At 39.5% G+C, this 22734-nt stretch overlaps 1 protein-coding gene across 5 annotated transcripts in view; it reads left to right on the top strand.

The window, feature by feature from the left end:
• LINGO1 (leucine rich repeat and Ig domain containing 1) overlaps positions 1-22734 on the top strand; it is a 493542-nt gene that overhangs the window by 217933 nt on the left and 252875 nt on the right. For all 5 annotated transcript variants that reach the window (XR_004232585.1, XM_031956817.1, XM_031956818.1 and 2 more), the window contains one exon: positions 16604-16667. The gene's annotated coding sequence lies outside the window, so the exon portion shown is untranslated. The remainder of the gene's footprint in view (positions 1-16603; positions 16668-22734) is intronic.

Raw genomic sequence — 22734 nt, 5'->3', positions numbered from 1 at the left:
GGCAATTTGAGAAATTACTTTGCTCTGGGCATAAGAGAGCAGAACTATGGGCAAAGATTTGTGTGAAGAGAAGGGGAGGTTGAGGAGTTTTGTAGCTTCAGATTTCAGAGAGATATAAGGAAAACCTTGATAATCATTAGAGCTGCCCCAAAATATATGACATGCCTTGTGGGTGGAGGGTGGGATAACCCAGAAAAAAACCCAGTAGAACATGTATGGGTGGGAGAGTGGATAAGAAGGTGGTGGTGAATTCCCCGTCACTTGACATTTTCAAAGGCAATATTGTGGATAGGATGGCAGTCCCTTCCTATCTTGGATTCTGTCAGTATGTGATATGAACTTCGAAAAGGGAAATAATCCTATGGTATACCGGATTTGGAGTCAATAAGACTTGGATTTAAAACCCAATTCCCATACTAACTAGAGTGTGAACTTGGGAGCGGAATTTCCTATCTCCAGGACATAGATAATACATATATTACAATCTTCACAGGGTTGTTGTAAAGAAAGTTCTTGGAACAAGAAGATAGAATATCAGTTTGAGTTGTTACAGCAAAGGCAAGTTAGAGAGCGATAAGACTAAGGATATAAAAACATTTTGGGGTTGTGGCAGTAGAGGAGTAGGAAAACACAAACTGTGTATACCTGAAGAACTTGAAGGATTTTTGATTTCAGTGATGTTTCCTCTCTGTCAGAGCAGGCAAGGATCATGAGCTACTATGACTGTTGTTGATGACCCTTCTTAATTTCTCTCCAGGCCTGTCTTCAAGAACCTTTCCGGTCTGAGATGACCTTCCAGATATTGCACTTTGTTGTATTTGCCTTTGGATACCTATGGTCATCTCCACATCATAATTGATATGAATTGAAAATAAGATTTAGGTCTGTATCATAGACTCATAGAAGGACAGAGCTTAAAAAGATCAAGACAACAGTAATTTATTATTCACTTACTTTGTTCCAAGTACTGCATTAAATACTAGAATACAAGGAAAGGCAAAACACAGTCTCTGACCTTGAAAGGATAAAACTAGGATACTTAGAACATAAAATGTCTGAGTCATAAGGGACCATAGAATATAGATTGTTACAGACTTCATCATAGGATTCTGGAGTGGAGAGGTACCCTAGAACATAGAACATATAATAATTGCCAGGGATCTTATAATATGGAGTGTTAGAATTGACATAAGACATAGAACATAGAATATCACCTTAGGACATAGAATACAAAATATAAGAACTTGGAAGAACTTTGGAACATAGAACATAGAATGTCAGAGCTGACAAAGATCTTAAAATATGGAACATAGAATTTAGAACTTCAAGGAACACTACAATATAGAACATGGAACGTTAGAACTGATTTGAAATCACAAAATATAGACAATCAGATCTAAGACAATTTAGAACACAGAAGACAAGATATTGGAGATGGTCAAACCTTAACACATGGAATATAAAATGTTAGAACTTCAACGGATCTTAGAATACAAAAGACAAATGTGAAAGCTGATAGGGACCTTAGAACATTGGACATAGAGTGTTAGAGCTATAAGGTACCTTAGAACATAGAATTTCAGGGCTGAAAAGGACTTTAGGATGTAGCATAGAGAACAGAGAATTTAAAATTTGAAAGAGACCTTAGAATATAGGTTATCAGAGGTGGAGAGGGTCTTAGAAAATATAACATCCAAGGTAAAGTGATCTTAGAACTTAAAACATAAATTGTCAATGGTGGGATGACAACATTAGTGCTTCAAGTCTAAAAAGATGTTGGAAACATCAACTCATTTGCTCCTCCCACAAATCCAATGCCAGGCTAACTATCCCCATTTTATATATAGGGAAATTGAGGTTCAATGAGTTAGAATAATTAAGCCAAGGTCAGAAAGCTAGAAAATGTTAGAATCAGGACTGGAACTCAGGAACATACTCATTGTCTATTTTTTTAAAATGAAAAAATCATGACCTAGAAAGAATAAGTGACTTATCTGTGTTCATGTACACGTGTGAAAGATTCACTGCTGGCAATGCCTGGTGGGCAAAATGGCAGTTATAAATGGGGATGATATTTTTTTGGGGAAAAGGGTTAATACTCCATTGTATTGCCTTGTTTGTCTAGAGTTGAGGCTATTGTTGGGTGTCTGGGATAGGCCAGCTGTCCCTCTTTTGGTTAATGGGAGTATGGATATTAAGTCAAGAGAATATGATTTTTCCGAGCAGCTACTGTGTCCTCAGTCCTATGCAGAGACATTAAAAATTGAAGTCATAAAATAGTAATAACTCCAATTTCTATAGCTCCTCAATTTACAAAGCACTTTCCTCACAATGTCTATTCAAAGTAGGTAATGCAAGTATTACTATTATTTCCATTTTTAAGATGAGGGATCTAAGATTCAGCAAGTGACTTGCTGTGGTCATACAACTAGATGGTAGGAAGCATTTAAACCCCAGATTACTGGCTCTGGGACTCTTGATTGCCTGTTGTCTAAGGGAGATATGAGATGGCTGTGGCCTGAGCCCTCCCTGTCTACTCTCTTGCTTGGTGATCCCCTCAGTTTCCATGGATTCAATTATCATCTCAATGTAAATGATTTTTCAGATCTATTTGTCCAACCTAACCTTTCTCCCGACCTCTAGATCCACACCTTTAACTTCCTATTAGATATCTTAAAATCGACATGTCCAAAACTGAACTCATTTTCTTAACCTTAACCTATTTCTCATTACTGTCCCAGTCTTCCAGGCTCCCCCCAGGTCCCCAGGCTCACAACCTACATGTCATTCTCAGTTCTTCACTCTCACTTGCTACCCATATGCCATAGGTTTCCAAATCTTGTTGAATCTACCTTCTAGCCTCTCTCCTATTTCCTCCCTCTTTCCTCCTCTAACACTCGCAGTGTCCTTGTGTAGCTCCTTATCACCATAATTAGACTATCAGAGTAGCTTCTTAGTGGATCTCCCTGCCTCATGTCTCTCTCCTCCATCTCCAGACCATCCTCTATTCCACTGCCTAGGGATCTTCCTGAATGGAGAGGCTGTTCTTCAATGAGCTTTATCAGCCTCCAGGATTAAATACAAAATTATCTCTTTGACTTTTAAAACCCTTCATAGCTTGTCTCTTTCTTCCTTTCCACTCTTGCATTTTCCTATGTTGTAAGCATTCTGCAATCCAGTGACAGTAGCCTCCTGACATCCATATGCCTTACGCCAAGACAGTCCAGCTCCCATCCCCATACATTTTCACTGAGTGTCCCTCATGCCAGGAATTCTCTCTATTATCTCTTCCACCTCCTGGCTAACTTCAAATCTCTACTTAGTTTCTTCAAGAAGCCTTTATTGATCCCCCCAATTTAATGCCTTCCCTCCAAAATTAATTCAATTTACTCTCTACATGTCTCATATGTACATGGTTTGTATGTTGTCTCCACCATTTAGAATGTTAGCTCTTTGAGGGCCAGAAGTGTATTTTCTTTCTTGCTTGGCACCTAGTAAGTGCTTAATAAGTGCTTGTTTCCGTAATCTGGAGAGCAGGTGGAAGACATTCTAACCTGGGAGAGTAGCATGAACATAGGAAGATAGATTAGAGACTATGAGTCTTATCTGACCAAATAACTGAGAAGATTTGGGGTTTGGTCCCAGGTTTACCCAGGTTTAGAGATTATTAGTTGTGACTTTGAGCACTCTCTACGAGGGCTAAATTTCCAAAAGGAACAAGTAGGGAGATTGGTCATTATCAAAGGACATCTCTACCAGAAGTATCCAGGACAGATTTCTTTGGACGGCAGTTTGGTGCATTGAGTATATTGCCAATGCCTTATCATTTTGTAGGATTTGGAGCTAGAAGAAACCTTGGGAATCCTCTAGTCCATTTTCCTAAATTAATCGATGTGAAAGCTGAGATAGAGAGAGAGAGAAGTGATTGTCCCAGATCCCTTTTCTAAAGGGAGTAGAACCACATTTTAAAGCCACATCCTCTGAGACCAATGCTTCTCACCCTCGCAAAGGGCTTGATTTCCTATGATTTCTTCCCTCCAGTCATATTTAATTTTTCCTTTGCTCTCACATACCAAGTTTAACAAGTCATCATATGATGTCTATTCTTTTTAGTAATGTCCTTCCCATTCCTTTCTTTTCATCAAGAAACATTTCTTAAGTACTTCCTGTTATTATAATATAATATATTCAGGCACCTGATGGCTCAGTGGATAGAGCTCTCAGTCTGGAGTCAGGAAGACCTGAGTTCAAATCTAATCTCAGAAACTGACTAATTGTATGTTGTTGGGCAAGTCACTTAACTTGTGTTTGTCTCAACTTTTTCAACTGTAAAAATGGATGTACTAATAGCAATGATCTTGTATTATCACATGATATGAGATTTGTAAAAAGCACTGAGCAATCCCTGGCACATAGTAGGTGCCATGGAAATACTCTTCCCTTCCCTTCATGCTAAGCTGTGGGGATACAAAGAAAGACAAAAGACAGTCCTTTTGTCTCCAGCAGATCACACTCTAATGGGGAAGACCATATGTAAACAACTATGTATATACAAGAAACATAGAGTGGAAATTGAACGTTACTATCATTAAGGGGCTTCTTGCAGAGGTGGGATTTTAACTGAGACAGGAAGGCAGCCAGCAGCCTCGGATGGGCCGCTCATTCCCACTGACGTCGTTGCTCAAGTCTTCAAGCTTCCTTGCATCCATTTTCTCCCTCCTTCTATTAATCATACAGCCAGCACCCGAGCTCCCGATGGTGCAGCTTAACCTAGAAGACACTCCCTCAAGAACTTACAAGGGTGACCTCTGGTATAAAGTCCAGCACCTTAGTTTGGTTTTCCATTGCTTTCCACAGCCTACCCTCACCTCAGTCCTGCCAAACATCATCCCTTCCTCCCTTTCGGGGAGATTCTATTCCAGACAGATAGAAATGATAGTTCCTTGAGGAAAGAGATCGTTCTTTTGTGTCTCCATATTCCTAGTACCTAAGTGCTCAGTAAATGGTTGTTGAACAGGCTCTTACCACTACATGAGCCCCTGCTCTAGTATCTTAAATGGTTCCTTATTGACTCTAGAATAAAATAGAAAATCTTCAGGCTGGCACTTAAAATCCTCTGCAGTTTGGCTCACATCTACGTTCCCCATAATATTACGATAAAATTCGGTTTTGTGTACTCTCTCTTGAATAACAACAAACATTTAATAAGCCAGCCAGTCTGGCCCGATGGTCATGTCGTCTCTTGCTTCCTTGCCTTTGCTCAGGGGGTCTCTTGTGCCTGGAAGATGTTCCCTTCTCACCCCATTTCTTTGAATCCTTTCATTCAATCACCACACATCTGAAGAACCATTTCCTAGACTAAAGCCTTTCCTGCTCTCCCTAGATAGGTATATTTACTACATATCTGTATGTGCTATATATCTACATATCTGTTTTATATGTTTTGATCTTTTTGATAGTATCTATAAACACTTAAGGGCCGGTGACATTTTTGGAGGATCTTTATATGTCTGCTATCTACCAAAACACCATGCATATGATAGAAACTTAATAAATAGTTGTTGGATTAAATATATTTTGTTTTCCTGTTTTCCTCCAAACTTTTTTTTTTTGCTGAGGCAATTGGGGTTAAGTGATTTGCCCAAGGTCACACAGCTAGGATGGGTTAATTGTCTGAGCCAAATTTGAACTCAGGTCCTTCTGACTTCAGGGCTGGTGCTCTGTCTACTGCACCACGTGGCTGCCCCTTCCTCCAAACTTTTGCTGAAGTAGTACACACACACACACACACACACACACACACACACATACACATTTATGTAAATACATACATGCATATATATTTACACACAGAGAGAGACACACACGTACACATACACACACACATAGACATATTCCCCTTTCCACCTGCAAAATCTCTGTCTATACTTGAGGCCCAATTCAATCAGGAAGTGTTTTCTTGACTATCCAGCCCAAAGACACCTGTCCTTTTCTGAGCCTGAATAGAACTTGCCATATAAATCCATCTTTGAGGCTGAGTATACCCTGCTGGGTTTGTGAATTTTCTACATTGTCATGTCCTCCCCTTCCAAAAAAACAAAAACCAAAAATCAACAACAACTTTGTCTTTCTTCTCACATATGTTGTGTATACTTGTCCATGCATATGTTGTATTTCTTCTATAGAACGTAAGCTCCCTGAGGGCAAGGATTCTTTCATTTTTATCTTTATATTTCCATACCCTTGCATGATGTATGATATCCCATGCATCATTTAGTACACTATGGATGGATGGATGGATGTGAGCTATTAATAAGCTTCTTATGGGCAGGGGTCATATCTTATAACGCACAGAATAACTGAGCATAGTATCTAGAAAAAATAACAATTTATTGATTTTTTTGTCTGACCCGTGGTTATAATGCCAAGTGAAATATGAAACTAGATGTGTGGTTTGGGGGAAATGACCTCACCCCTCTGAGTCTCAGTCCCCCTTCTGTAAATGAGGTGGTTGACCCAGATGACCCCTACATTTCTTGATGATGGTTACCCGACCCTTTCCTTAGCTCACCAGCTTCTGATTTTCTTATGGTGGTCTGATTTTTCTCTGTCTTATCTAAAGTGATCTTGCATTTATTTCTGAAATGAAAAGAAGATCACAGGAATATTAATTTCTTATCTTCCTTTGGTCAGAAGGAGGTGAATATAGACAGTGATAAGGTAAGAATACGATTCAAATGCCCCACAGCCCCTCTTGTGCTCAGTGCTCAGGGGATATTCTTGGTTGAGGAGGAGTCTGCAATTATTGTATGGACCAAAGAGTAGGAACCAGAACATCTCCTTTGGAGAGAATCCAATTCACTATTGAATTGAGAATCAATAGTGATCCCCATCATGCTCTGGGACAGGGGATGAAGGACATAAAGAAGCTAGATAATTTCAGAAAATCTTGGGGTTTAGAGTTAAAAGGATTCTTAATAATCATATAGAGATGAAGTGTTATGTAGTGGCTAGCACTGGCTTTGGAGTTAGGAAGACCAGGATTTGAATTCTCTCTTAGAGTGAGGGACTTTGCAATCCCAGGCCAATACCTTAGCCTTTCTAAAGCTCAATTTTCTCCTTAGTAAAATTGAGGCAACTTATTATAATAAAGTGAATAGAATGATTGAATGAATGAATGAAAAAAATTACTACAGGCCAAGCATGGTGCTAAACTTAGAGATGAATCAAAAGCACAGAGAGTTATATATCAACAGGAAAAGACACTACACAGAGGAGTATTGGTCAAGGGGGGCTCTTGGCTTGAGAAAGTTACAAGGAGTCTTAGGGGAGTTGCTTGTCATGTTCTTTCCAAAAACAAAGATGACATTCATTTGATTATTGTTCCTGCCCAAATGAATAGATAGTGAATCTGGAAGTATTATGTATTAAGTATGTGTCCCTGAGCAAGTCCCTGAACCCAGTACCCCAAGCAACTGTTCTAATGTAAGTCTCAGAGAAGCTGCCAATCTGCTTTGATTAAAGAAGGCTCTCACTGGGAGTTCCCATCCCAATGAAATGATACCTTCAATAAAAAAAAATTACATTCATGCACCACGATTTATTTAGCCATTCTCCAAACATTAAAACTATAGACTGTTTCTATTTATTTCTGCTATTATAAATAAAAGGCACTATGAGGAGTTGGTTTTTTTTTCCAAGAGAGGCAGGATAATGGAGCAGAGAGTTTGAACTAGAAGCCTGGAAGTTTTGGACTGTAACATTGCATCTGGAGTCAAGAAAAAATGAATTCAAATTCTACCTCAGATACTTATTGGTTATATGATTTTTAGGCAATTTAATTAACCTTTGTTTGCTTCTGTTTCTCATCTATAAAATGCAAGTTATAATAAAATTGCTATGATGATCAAATGAATTCATATTTGACAAATACTTTGGAGCATTTAAAGCATTGTCAAAGCGTTAGTTAATATTATTGGGTATATTTTGGGGCAAATCACTTCTCACTGTTTTGAAATTGTAAATTGACTCTTCTCTCTATCCATAAAATTAAAGATCTAATCCCCTCCTACACACAAAGTATCTTCTTCACAGAGTTGCTGGGACTCAGATGAGATAATGAGAATAAAGAGATACTATGTGAATATCAGTCATTTATCATCACCATTGATAACAACCTCCTTATTTGATGTATAAAAAAGGGAGGCACCACTATCCTCCCAAACCCCCAGGCTTGCAACCTAGATACCATTCTAAGCTCTTCACTCTTGGTCATCCTCCACTCTCGTTATCTTGCCAAAACCTGTCAATCTTACCTTTGCAGCATCTCTCAAATATTCCCCCTTTTTCTTCTGCTGCTGCCACCACACTAGTATAGCTCCTCATCTCTTCCGACTGGGCTATTGCCATCACCTGCCAGTTGTTCTGCCTGCCATATCTCTTCCCATTTTGGTCCCTCCTCTACTCTGCTGTCATACAGCTTCTTCCTAAAGTACAATGCTGAATAGGGAAGGCAAGTGACTTCCGTACTCTGTATAGTCTAGGGGTTCCCTACTGCTCCAGGAGCCATTCAAAGCCTTTCGTAACCTATTCCCTCCTCACTTCCTTCTTAACTTTTCTTATTCCTTATATTATGATTCCCATATAATCTTCATTCCTTGCTCTCCCTTAAACAAGACTTTCCTTTCCCTGATTCCAGGCATTGTCATTGGCTGTTCTTCATAAATGCAACGCTCCTCCTCCTTAGCTCTGCCTCCTGATTTCTCTAGCTTCTTTCAATCTTCCTCAATGCCTTTTAACTCTTGTACTTTTCCTTCATTGATTCTTTCAAATTTATTTCATATCTAGCTTATTTGTACATAGTTGTTTGTATGTTAGATTGTGAGCTGCTTGAGGGCAGGAACCATGTTTAACCTTTCTCTGTTTCCCCAGTGCTTAGCTAGCATAGTTCCTGGCACATGGTAGTCACTTAATAATATTTATTGATTGACTGACAAACTGAAGTCCATGGTGAAGAAGGGAATTACTAGTACAGTGAAAATCAAGGAGCCTTAGCTGGCTTGGGGAGCTTTGAGGTAAGACTTGGTCAGAAAGTTCAATTCCCATCTAGCACAGGATAGGGCAGATGCACTTCTAATGACTTTCCCTCTCGTATATCATTTCAGAATCCATGTGTTCTCTTCTGTCTTGTGGATAAACCCTAGAAGATGCACTCTTGTGGTCTGAAATGTGTGGGAGTGGAATAAAGGAGGAGGATGAATGTTTAATTGCTGTATCTAAATTTGGTTTAGTGGCAAGAGAAGGATGAGAGGTAACTAGGGATCAAATGCAGATGACCAGAGCACCAAAAAGAATTTGAGCATCAGGTCAGTCAGAAGACACAAGATTTCAGCTTGAGTTTCCTCTGTGGCAAGAAAAAACATTAGAAATTAATAAAGGAAACATCATTGGGGCCAATAATAAACATTACATGTATTTGGTCCAAGGAAGACTTGGCATCCCAGAATACGCTCTAGAATATGGAAAGCAGAGTAACACCGTGGATAAAGCATTGGCAGCTTGGACACTAAATGAACAGATTTGGAATCAGAAGATCCCGGATACTAGTTCTGTGACAACCACTTTTGACATCAATTCTCATATCTGTAAAATGGGGATAAAACAGCACCTTCATCACTGGAAGGATTGTTGTGAGGATCAAATGAGATAATATTTTAAAGCCTTTTGAAACCTTAAAAAGCTATATAAATGCTGCTGTTATTATTTGAAGTGAGAGAATCTAGATTAGAATTCCAGATCTGCCACTTGCCCCTGATGTGATTTTGACCTCTCTGTTCCTCCGTTTCCTTATTTATAAAATGTGGTCTAACTGATCTCTGAGAATGCTTCCATATCTAAATCTTTGAATCTGGGAGACCCAAGATTCAGAGCTGAATCCTTCCTATTACCCACTGTGATAGACTATGGTTACAGAGTGTGGCAGAGTGAAAAAGAGAGAGAGACAGACAGACAGACAGACGGAGAGACAGAGACAGGCAGAGACAGAGAGAGACAAAGACAGAGAGTGAGAGACAGAGAGACAGAGACAGAGAGACAAAGAGAGACAGAGAGACAAAAAAAGAGAGACAGAGAAGCAGTAGAAAGCACTAGGCACCCAGTTTCCAGGGTATTTAAACAGATGACTCTGCTAGGTTATAATTTTAGCATGTTACGGCTGATGTCTTCTCGCGGCTATAAAATAGCTAACTTTTACCGCCGGAAGCAGCTCGTAGCCAAAATGCTGGAAAATTTTAATATAGCAGAGTCATCTGTTTATCAGTTATTGTTTAGAAGGAAAATATGTGTGTATTTATAGATGTGTATATCACACACACACACACACACACACATATGATATTGTGGGAGAGCCCCTTTGCAGGTCTGTAAATCAGACCAGTCACCTTGGAGCTTCATCCAGGTGTTTGGGTGAGGATGGTGAAGAGGATGGTCAAGGTCATTGGGAATTCCCTTTTCTTCCCTGTTCACAATGAGACTTCTTGTCTGGAAGCACAGAGATATAGAGTCATAAATCATTAAAGCAAAAAGGGAGCCTAAGAATCACATAATCTTACCTATACGTTTTACAGGTGGGGAGAATAAGGACCCACTTACACAAATTAAGAGATTTCCCGGAGACCACAATCTAGGAAGTGACAAAGCTGGGACCTGAACACAAATCAGGAGCCTCCCTGTTCTGAACCTTTCCTGCTCCTATCTCGGAAACACTCCACAAGGATCAATTAATAAACCAATTGAACTTATTAACCACCTACTAAGTGCCTAATAGTAGATGCTGAAGATACAAAGGCAAAAATAAAAGAAATCCTGCCCCAAGAGACTTTCCATTCTATCAAGGGAGACATATACTCAACTCAGCCTTAAGAACTAGAGCTTTCCCCTCTAAAGCTGCCTTTCATCTGCACTGGATCTTCCATGTACTTATTTATGTACATATTATCTTCCTCGTTAGGATGGAAGCTCTTTGAAGGAAGGCACTGGGTTGTTTTTTTTTTTTTTTTTTTAATATTCCCAGGGATTATCCCAGTGCTTGGTATCTAGTAAGTGCCATGAATGATACAGGTTGATTGATTAGCATTTATTGAAATACACACAAAATAAATACAAGTTAATAGCGAGGCAGGGCAGGGAACTAGCAGCTGAGCAAATCAGTAAATGCCTCATGAAGGATGTGTTGCCTGAGCCAAGCTTAAAAGAAAACTAGGGATTCTAGGAGGCAGCGATAAGGAGAGAATAAAATTCTAGGAATAGAGAGGAGGTAGCCTGCGCAAAGGGAGGTGGAGTGTTGGGTATGAGAAACAGCAAGAAGACCAGTCATTGAGTGGTGAAGGGGAAGAATGTGCAATAAATCTGGAATGGTAAAAAAGGAGCAGGTTGTGATGAGCTTTAAATGCCAAACAGAGGAGCTTATATTTTATCTTAGAGGCAGTAGGAATCCTCTGGAGTTTACTGAGTAGGAGAATAACATGATCAGATCTGAACTTAAGGAAAATCACACTCTAAAGGATGGATTGAAATGGGGAAAAACAGTACAGGGAGATGGATTAGGAGGCTATTATGATGCCACAGGTAGGAGGTGATGAGTATCTGGGCAAGATGCTGGATGTGTAAGTAAAAAAAAAAAAAAAAAAGGAGGGGAAATGAGATTTGGGGGAAGACCAGATACAGAATGAGAAAAACATATAAACTTTTCCTTTGGGTCTTCAGAAATCTTCCAGGAAAGAGGCTCTTTATTGGCTTAGAATTGAGAAGAACCTTAGGGGCCATCAAGACCAACCTTGTCATTTTAGAGATGAGGCATCTGAGGCCCAGAGAAGTTAATCTACTTGCCCACAGTCACACAGCCTGATGTTTACAGGCAAGTCCTCCTGGCTCTACGTCCATATATTATATATATTATGTCAAGGATTAGAGTCTGCATTAATGTTATCTTGTTATCCTGTTCCCTAGCACTCTTCAGCTTCTAAGATTCGTGTTGAAAATAAAATAGATAATATTATAAAAGTAACTACTTATATTGTCATTGATTTATTAAAATATTTTTCAAAATCAAGTTCCCAGGTGAATAATCCCAGCACTCTACCATGATGATTCCTATGTTTTCCTTCTGCGATTGGCAAAGCCAAGACTCAGAGAAGTTAAGTGACTCTATTCCAATCTTTCATTGTGTTTGTTGAGCTCTTTCTATTTTCTTATGAGCTCAGGACCTTGTCCGATCCTCATAACAGGCCCCATAAGGTAGAGAGGGCCAAGGGCTATTTTCCTCATCTGAACAGTAAGGAAACTGAGGCTCAGAGTGGAAAATGATTTGGCTAAATTGGTTAGAAGATTCCAGGTTTGGTTTACTAATTCCTACCCTAATGATTCTAACATTATTTTCTAGATGGATAGTATGAGTTTTTGAAAGTACTTTATTGAGGGAGACTCCCCTCCTTCCTTTTCATTTCTGGCCATGGAAAAACTCTATTATTCTGGAGCTTTTTTCTTAGATCTAATTTTAATCTCATCTGCTTCAAATTCTCCTGAGTGAAGAAGACCATGGGACAGAGAGAAGTCTTGCGGTCCAAGGAATATTTAGGTTGTACATGGTGTTTTATCCTTTCCTCTGCATAACCCTGGGCCAATCACAATGACAGAGAGTATAGTAGAAAGAGCATTAATTTTATTTAGAGTTGACTGAGAGTCCTGGCTTTGACACTAACTAACCAAGTGACCTTGGACAAATGACTCCACATCTCTATACTTCAGTTTCTTCTTTCTATAAATGCTAATCAATCAATCTGCATCATTCATGGCACTTACTATATACCAAGCATTGGGGTAATCCTTGGGAATATTAAAAAAAAAACCCAGTGCCTGCCTTCAAAGAGCTTCCATCCTAACGAGGAAGATAACATGTACATAAATAAGTACATGGAAGATTCAGTGCAGATGAAAGGCAGCTTTAGAGGGGAAAGCTCTATCAGGGGTCCTCAAACTTTTTAAATAGGGGACCAGTTCACTGTCCCTCAGACTGTTGGAGGGTCGGACTATAGTAAAAACAAAAACTTTGTTTTGTGGGCCTTTAAATAAAGAAACTACATAGCCCTGGGTGAAGGGGATAAACATCCTGGGCTGCCGCATCTGGTCCATGGGCCATAGTTTGAGGACCCCTGTGCCTAGTTCTTAAGGCTGAGTTGAGTAGCTACACTAAAACAAGAGTTTTTAATTTTCTTTGTGCCATGGGCCTGCGTACAATTTGGCAAAACCAATGTACCACTTCTCAGAATAACTTTTGTAAATGCATAAAACAAAACAAATAACATTATAAAGGAAATAAATCAAGTCAACAAGCATTTATTAAGCAGTTACTATATACCAGACACTGTACTAACTGTTGGGACACAAGGAGAGCAAAAAGAGTCCCTATCTTCAAGGAGATCACAGTCTGATGGGAAGAAAAGATGCAAACTCTGTTTACAGGATAAATTGGAGGAAATTAATGGGGGTGTCAGCAGTATTATGGAAGAATCTTTTTTTTTTTCTTTTTTTTTCTTTATTTAATAGCCTTTTATTTACAGGTTATATGCATGGGTAACTTTACAGCATTAACAATTGCCAAACCTCTTGTTCCAGTTTTTCACCTCTTACCCCCCACTCCCTCCCCCAGATGGCAGGATGACCAGTAGATGTTAAATATATTAAAATATAAATTAGATACACAATAAGTTATTATGGAAGAATCTAATGAAATTGAAATAAAGATGCAGTTTTTCTTATTTAAGTTTAAAGATGGTCTAAAATCCACCCATAGACTCCTTGATGATCCATGGACCTAAGACTAAAAATCTTTTGATAAGGTTCTGAGATCCCTCCAGTCCTAAATATATGATCCTATAGAAGTCACACATCTCAGGCCAGCTGCTTACAACTTCCATTTTTTGTATTTGTTCCCTGAATTCCTAGCTCAGGACTAGGCACATAGTAGGTTCTTAATAAATACTTAGAGATTGATTATTTGAGAATGTAAAGTATCTAGGTCTTCCTACCTTACACATACCTGCGGATATGTATAAGAACACACATAGGAAAGTGTCTCCTTTTCCCCTTCCTCGTTCCAGCCTCATGGACATGAACGCATGCATGTCCACCATGTAGACGTGTCCAAACATATTAAAAAAACCTGGGCTCCTTGATTTGGGTCAGCACCTAACATCTGCTACCTTTTGCCATCTAGATGGAGAGTGACAGCTCAAGCTGCGACTGGCTAGTGTCCTTGACTCTCAGTAGACTGGCCTTGGTTTCCTGGTCCTGCCATTTAGTAAGTTAGCACAGTGCTGGCACATAGTGTATTGGCACAGAGCTTAAAAGTGTTTATTGAATATTTGTTATTTGTTGACTAGCACCTGGACTTTTTGAGCAAGCCGCTTCATTTCCTTGGTTCTGTTTCTTCTGTAAGATGAAGGAGTTGGACTGGGTGACTCTGAGGGCCTTTGTAGCTCCAGAGCTATGATATTATGACTTTGTCAACTGTACTGGAACTGGCCCCTAACCTGTGGGTGGCCACAGGCAAAACAGAGCAACTTAGAGATGGGAAAGTCAGGGCACAGATAGAAGTCTAATTAACTTTGGTGTGAGGAAAATTATGTTTGTAAATGTAAGCCCTCCCCTCCTAAGAAGAAAGACTCCTGATGCTGGAGTCGCTTATATACATGAAAGGTCTTTGCCTACAATACAATCATTTTTAGATCTTGAGATAGTTCTCGTGGTTAGCATCCTGGGACAATACAGGGATTCTTTGGTCCTATGGGACCAGTTGTTGTCTCAAGTTTTGGGGGGTTGTCGTCACCCTGTGGGTAATAGAAGCAGAGTTCTGTGATAGGAATAGGAGCGCAGTACCTGTCAGACACAAGGAAAATAGAGATGGTATATGTGTGGTGGATGGTCCTGGGAAATAAGGGGAGCTAAATCCCTCAATGGACACCTGGTGCTGGTCCAAGCAATATATCTTGCCAGAGAGTGATATCATCCTGAGTGCAAAGGATTATTGGTATGCCAAGTTCAGAGCACAGCCTGCTTCCTGGCCCTTAGTCTAGGAAATAAGGTATCTCCAAAATATTTTGACAACTTTAAGGTCATTTTTAGATCTAAATATTGATCAATTTCAGTTGTCAGAAACTGGATAAAGTGGATTTCTGGGAACCCAGCTTTCAAGGGTGGACGCTCAGGTAGAATGTGAGTTTCTTGAGGGAAGGGGCAGAAACTGTCATTTTTGTCATTGTATCTCTGCTGTATAGAATAGATGATAACTGATAATTAATAGTTGGTTTGTTGAATTAGTAAATGAAGAAATCTACCATGACTATCCAGAGTCACACTGTACAAGGAAGTGGGTAGATAAACAAAGGCCCTGGTAACAGCTGAGTTGTCTTATGAAATACAAAATTACAGGACATTGCAATTGGACCCAAAATCTCAGTCATTTATTTGACCAAGAGAGCTCTCTGAGAAAATGCCAGTGTGTCTGTCCAGTATTTATTATCTTTTCAGGTGCTTCTTTGCAGGATTTTGCAAAAATTGGGAACCTTAGAATACATCATATCTTAGTACCTCCAAATCCTCTAGCTAGAATAGACTAAGGACTGACCAAGAAGCTACCCCATTCTTGGCCAGAAATCTTTTCTATCCATTGTCTGTTGGTGATAAGGAACTCACTTCTTCTTGAGAGAGCCCATTCCATTTGGGAAGAGTTCTCATTGTTGGGAGTCAGTTGGCAAGCATTTATTAATCACTTAGTGCATACCAGGAATGTGCTAAATGCTGGGGACACAAAAAAAGGCAAAAGAGAAAAGCTGTTTTCAAGGAGCACACAGTTTAATGGGAGAGATAACCTGCAAACAATTGTGGAAAAATGAGATGCAGATATGATATGGATACATCTACATAAATATGTTTCTATATATCTATATCTATCTATCTATCTATCTATCTATATTATGTGTGTGTTCAGGCATTTTTCATCATGTTTGACTCTCCATGACTCCATTTGGGGTTTTTTTTGGCAAAGATTCTGGACTGATTTGCCATTTCCTTCTTTAGCTTGTTTTACATTGGAGGAAACTGAGGCAAACTGGGTTAAGTAACTTTCATAGGGTCACATAGTAAATGTCTAATTTGAATTTTGAAAGATGAGTCTTCCTGACTCTGGGGCCAGTGCTCTATCCACTGTGCCACCTAGCAGTCTCACACCCATATGTGTGAACATATGCAAATATGTATGCACTTTATGTATTTAAAAGCATATATGTGAATATATGTAATACACACATGTATACATGTATATGTGTGAATATAAACATAATATAAAATTTCTTTTTCTAACCATTGCTTCTGGTTATGTTCTCTTCCATATGATACCCCATTAGATCCTTAACGAAGGGAGTTGCTCCATTCCCACCCCAGTGTTCTCCAGTTGGAATATACAGGGTTCCTTCCTGCAACTGCTCCCTATGTGACATGGTTTCCAACCCTCTCTCTATTCTCATCATGCTTTTCTGAATGTTCACAGGTTCGTGTAAAATGTGGTGCCCAGAACTGATGCCAGAGAGGGCCTGATCAGTGCCTACGACGCTGTGAGTATCTTTCCCATGGACTTTGCAGTTCTATAAATGCAGCCAAAGATTGTGTCAGTATTTTTGCCTTCCACATCACACTGTTGACTCATTGAGCTTGCAGTCCACTAACTCCCCCAGGTCTTTTTCACAGGAACAGCTGTCTAGCCACATCTTCCTATCTTGGGCTTGAAAATGTTATTTTTTTAACTGAAGTGTTTGGCCTCCACAGCTTTCATCTTACAACTTTCAACCCATCCTTCTAGCCTGTTGGCATCTCTTTGGATCCTAATTCTGGCAGCCAGTGTGTTCCTTAATTCTCCCAATTTTGTGTCATCCACAAATGTGATGAGCCTGCCATCTATGCCTTCATCCAAGTTATTGATAAAAATGCCTCCGGGGTCCCTCAGTTCTGCTTGACAATCACTCTGTTCTACTCTTACAAATTCCTAACTCATTCCCCATAGCAACTGTTCCAAGAATTCTCCTTTCTCTTCAAGATCCTATGCATATTGAACCCCAAACCTCCATACGTAGAGCAGATAATTCTGTTGCCTATTACATTAAGAAAATTGAGGACATCCAACATGATCCCCAAATCCTACATCCCACCTGCTCTCTTACCATCCACCCTCTTCTCAAGTTCTTACAAGCTGCTGGCTTCCATCTTGACAACTCCTCTGAACTGGTTCTCTCAGAGATCACCAGTTCCCTCCTAATCACCAAATCCATTGGCATTTTTCAGTCTGCATCCAGTCAGCAAACTTCTCTGTTGGATACCCTCACCTAATTCAACTTCAGAGGTACCTTTACTGTTCTAGTTCTCTTATTTTTGCTTTGGGGGCTATTATAATGACTCTCCATCCCCTTCTGGACCCCCTATGCTGAATATTCTCTTTCTCTCTGCCCCTGATCTTCTACTCTTCTTTCTCTTCATTTTATCTGTCCATTGTTTTCACTCCCACAGCCTCCACTACAATCTCTAGGCAAATAATTCTCACATCTTAATCAATCAATATTTGTTAATTACCTGCTATTATTTAAAATCTTAAAAGATGATGATGTTAAAGTGCTGCAATCAGCCACCAAATGTGGAAAACTCAACAGTGGCCATTGGGTTGGAAAAGATTAGTTTACATCCTAATCCTTTGGCAATGTCAAAAATTATTTGAATGATTGAACAATTAATTTGTTTCACTTACCAGTAAGGTCATGCTTAAGATTCTTCAAGCTAGATTTCAGCAATGTTGAATATAGAATTATCAGGAAAATTACCAGAATTGCAGGTTGCTTTTCAAAGAGGCAGAAGAACTAGAGACCAAATTGCCACCATTCACTGAAAATGTAAGGGAAAAAAACAGGGAGTTCCAGAAAAAAAATCCACTTCTGCTTCCATTAATTATACTAAACCTTTGTGTGGATCACAACAAAAATACAGCAAGTTTTTATCAAAGAGTTGGGAGTACCAGATCATCTCCTTTGTATCCTGAGGAACCTGCATGCAGCTCGAGAAGCAACAGTTAAAAATCTAACAGGGAACAACGGATTGGCATATGGTTAGGGAAAGAGTATAACAAAATCATATATAGTGTTGTCTTATTTATTCAACTTTCATGTGCAGTACATTGTGTAAAATGTCAGAGTGATGAATCAAAATGCAGAATTAAGATTGTTCAGAGATCTTAACTATCCAGAGGACATCACTCTGATGGCAGAAAGTGAAGAATTAAGAAGTCTCTTGTTGATGATGGAAGAATAGAATGTAAGAGTTGTCTTGAAGCTTACCATTTTAAAAATTAAGGTCATGGCAACTGATCCTATCATTTTTTGGCAAATAGAGGAAGAAGAACATGAAGCACTGTCAGATTTTATACTCTTGAGCTCAAAGATCATTACAGGTGGTGAAATTGCAGCCATGAGATTAAAAGGCACTGGCTCATTGTCAGGAAAGCTTTGGCAAATCTGGGTAGTGTACTAAACAGCAAAGATACCACTTTTCTGACCAAGGTCCATATAATCAAAGCTAGGTTTTTTTTTCCAGCAGCAAGGTAAGGAACCTGAGCACTACAGGATTGACTTTTGGATTGTGGTGCTGGAGAAGGCTTTTGAGAGTCCCTTGGAGAGCAAGGAGATCAGATCAGTCAATACTTAAAGAAATTAATCCAGACTATTCATTGGAAGGTCAAATCCTGAAACTGAAGTTTAAATACTTTAGTCATATATTGAAAAGACAGGAATTGTTGGAAAAGCCCCTGATGCTGAAAAAGATTGAAAGCAAAAGTAGAAGGGGATGGCAGAGAATGAGATGAATAGAAAGTATCCCAGAAGCAACAAACATGAACTTGAATAGACTTCAGGAGATAGTGGAGGCTAGAAGGTATGGTGTGCTATGGTCCATGGGGTCATGAAGAGTCGGCCCCAACTGAACGATTAAGTTAACAACAATGATGGCAATAATGATAACAATAACAACCACCACCTACTATAAGTGCTGGGGATGCAGAAAGAGGCAAAAGACAATCCCTTTCCTCAGGGAGCTTGCAATCTAAGAGTAGAGACAATAAGCAAACAAATGGGTACATACAAGCTACATACAGGATAAATAGAAAACGACTGAGAGAGAGGAAGGCACTAGAATTAAGAGAAGTTGGGAAAAGCTTCCTATAGAAAGTGGATTTTATCTGGGACTTAAAGGAAGTTAAAGAAGCCAGGAAGCAGAGGTAACAGGGGAGAACATTTCAGACAGGGGAGACATCTGTAGCTTTAAGCCTGAAATTTCTTCTTAGCATCAGACTTGTATTTCCAGCACCTTCACAGTGTCTTCACGCAAATCATTCACTGAATAATTCTTTTCTTTCTTCCCTCTTTCCCTCTCTCCCTCCTTCCTTTCTTTCTTTCCCTCCCTCTCTCCCTTCCTTCCTTCCTTCCTTCCTTCCTTCCTTCCTTCCTTCCTTCCTTCCTTCTTTCCGTCCTTTCTCCTTCCTTTCCTTCCTTCCTTCCTCCCTCCCTTCCTCTCTTCTTCTCTTCTTTCCTCCCTTCTTTCCTTCCTTTCATCCATTTATTTTTTTAAATACATGCATAGTTTTCAATATTCACCCTTGAAAAACCTTGTGTTCCAAATGCTTTCTCTCTTCCACATCCTCCCTTAGACAGTAATTCAATATATGTTAAACATATGCAATTTTTATACATATTTCCACAATTGTGATGCATAAGAAAAATCAAATAAAAAAGGAAAAAATTAGGAAAAAACCCAAAAAGCAAGCAAACATCAAAAGAGGTGAAAATACAAGGTTGTGATCTACATTCAGTCCCTACAATTCTCTTTTTGGATGCATATGGTTCTCTCCATCACAAGTCTATTGGAACTGGCCTGAATCACCTCATTGTGGAAAAGAGCCACGTCCATTAGAATTGATCATTGCATAATCTTGTTGTTGCTGATTCACTGAATATTTTAAACTCAACCCAACTCAGAACTAGCGCTTTGTCTTCCATCCTAAACTGTTCTTTTTGGCCTCCTTTTTTTCCTTGCAGTACCACCATCCACACTCTCTCCTATACTGAAACCTTCACCTTCTCTTTTACTTTTCCCTCTTCCCCTCAATCAATCAATCTATCAACAAGAATCACTCTGTGCTGGACAGTCCTGAGCCCTTTGAATAAAAAAGAAAAAAACAAAACAATGTCTGCCTTTAAATAGCTAACATTCTAAGTCAGTTACATTGTCTTTGTTTTTCTATTTCTGTAACATCTCTTCCAATGAGGACCACCTCTCTGTTCCCACAGCTGCCACCCTAATCCAGGGCCTCCCTAGAGTGATCCGGACCATCTTTGTAGAACCCTTCCTCCCTTCAGACTCCCTCATACCTCACCACTCCAATTCCTTCTACCCCATACTAGTGCAAATGGGACTTTTCCTAAATCGGTTCATTAATGGCATGTCTCTCCTCAGTAATTTTCAATGATTCTTTATTGCCAGGCAAGTTAAGCTTAAATTCTTTTGTGTCTCCAGTTCTGGGTTCAAGGCCTTCCTAAATCTGGTATCATACAGAACTTTTAGAGACAGGTTAATTATTCAATATAAAGTAGGTTTCAAATCAAAAGGAAGGGCAAAGGACAAACATTTATGAAGTACCTACCATGTGCTAGGGATTATGCTAAATGCTTTATAAATATCACCTCACATCTGGCTATATTACCTTAATTTTGCAGTTGAGGAAACTGAAACAGACTGAAGCTAAAAGTCTTGTCCAGGATCACACAGCTAGTAAGTGTCTGAGGCTGGATTTGAATTCAATTCCTGACTCTGGGTTCAAGGTTCTATCCACTATGCTATTTAGCTGCTTGAAAATTTCTCTCATTTGATCCTCATAACAACTCTAAGAGGATGAGGAGACTGAGGTAAATGGGTAAAATGATCATAAATATCTGAAGTCTGATTTGAACTCATCTTCCTATTATAGGCCCATTGTTGAACTAGGGGCTTCCTGTGTTCCTTTCCCACCCTTAGCAATGATCCTATGATGATATTTTAAGGATGGAGTAAATAAGTGGATCCACTAGGCCATCCCACTCATCTAAGTAAGTGATAGGAGGCTCAATCAGTTAATCAATTCATCTGCATAGGCTTGACATACAATGTAAAAAAGTCCTTGGAATTGGAACCAGGATGACATTGAGCAAGGATCTGGCTTGGACAGGCTGGCTGAGAAGGCTTAGCCATTCCCAAAGAGTCATTTCTGAATAATTGAGTTGAGGAGGGAGCCATGCGAGAAGCTGGAGCAGATGTGGAGTGCCAGTGTTCTCCACACTTGGCCACTGCCTCAGCTGCTTCTCACCCAGAGTTTCTCTTAGAGTCTGAGGCCTTCTCACTCTGGAACATCTCTCTGCCACGTCAGCCCCTTCATCCCATTGGTAAGTTTCTCCTGAGGAACTCCATTCTGAGAAGGGCTTGGGCAGGCCAACCTTCCTTCGTCTCCTGGTTTTATTTTTCCCTGTCCAGACTCACCACCATTTGCCAGTGGGTCCCTTTCCTCTCACCCTCCTCTCCTTTTCAGCTCTTTTTTGTGTGTTTGCCCCCATTATAATTTAAGTTCCTTTAGGGCAAAAACTATCTGAATTTTTTGTTTATATCTGCATTCCCAGCACTTCAAACACCGCCTGGCGCATAGCAAGTACTTAATAAGTGCCCTTTGCCTCTCTGCCTTCCAATAAAAATCCCCAATGAGGAATGGCTTCCTCAGGGAGGAGAATATGTGGAAGCTTTGGCTTTAGCCTTGGCCTAAGTCTCATTTTTCTCTGCCCCTGGCTGGAGGAAGACATTTTGAGCTTCAAAGGGTCTGGAAGATATTGGACATCTTCCCATTGGTGTTCTGGCAGCATCTCTGCATTAGCTGATAGTGATGTCTGCTGGATTGGAAGCCAAGGATAAGGATGTAGATCCATAATTCTACAAGGAGTCCAGAAAAGAAACTATATTATACCTAAAGAGAATTTAATGAGCCATTTCATAAATATTAATTCATAAATGCTAATGAGCATTTCATAAATGGGAGAAAAGAATTTTTATTATTGAGAAGCTACGTATTTTCCACATTTTTCAAAAAGTTTGCACTCACTGTCTCCTGGACTCTATGTATAATTGTAGGAGAGTATGTCATTGACTCTTAAGAGAATATCTTATACCAATTGTCTACTTTTCTAAAAGCTACTTAAGGCTGGTTGATTAAAATGACTCTCATTTTAATCTTGGGGGAAGTCATGTTGGTGGCAACTCAAGGCAATAACATTAGACAATCATCTTCCCACCCACTTTTTCCTATTGGGGTCTTCCTAGAGGAACATGTAGCTTTGCTTCAGAACTCAAGGCTCATCTGTGCAAGAGAGAGTTGGAATAAGGATTCTGTGTTTATATGGAATACTGATTATCTCCTTGGGCTTTAGTTTTCTCAACTATAAAATGAAACATTTAGTCTAATGTCAGTATTTCTACCCCAAGTTCGTAGCATTGATGTCTAAGGATTCTCTAGGTATTCTATGTTCTAGTCCAAGTGGACTACTATTTCCTGTCTCCTAAATGTGTCTC

Source organism: Sarcophilus harrisii, chromosome 2 (assembly GCF_902635505.1).
Source record: "Sarcophilus harrisii chromosome 2, mSarHar1.11, whole genome shotgun sequence".
In the NCBI taxonomy this organism is placed as follows: Eukaryota; Metazoa; Chordata; class Mammalia; order Dasyuromorphia; family Dasyuridae; genus Sarcophilus; species Sarcophilus harrisii.
This window is presented reverse-complemented; position numbering and strand designations above follow the sequence as displayed.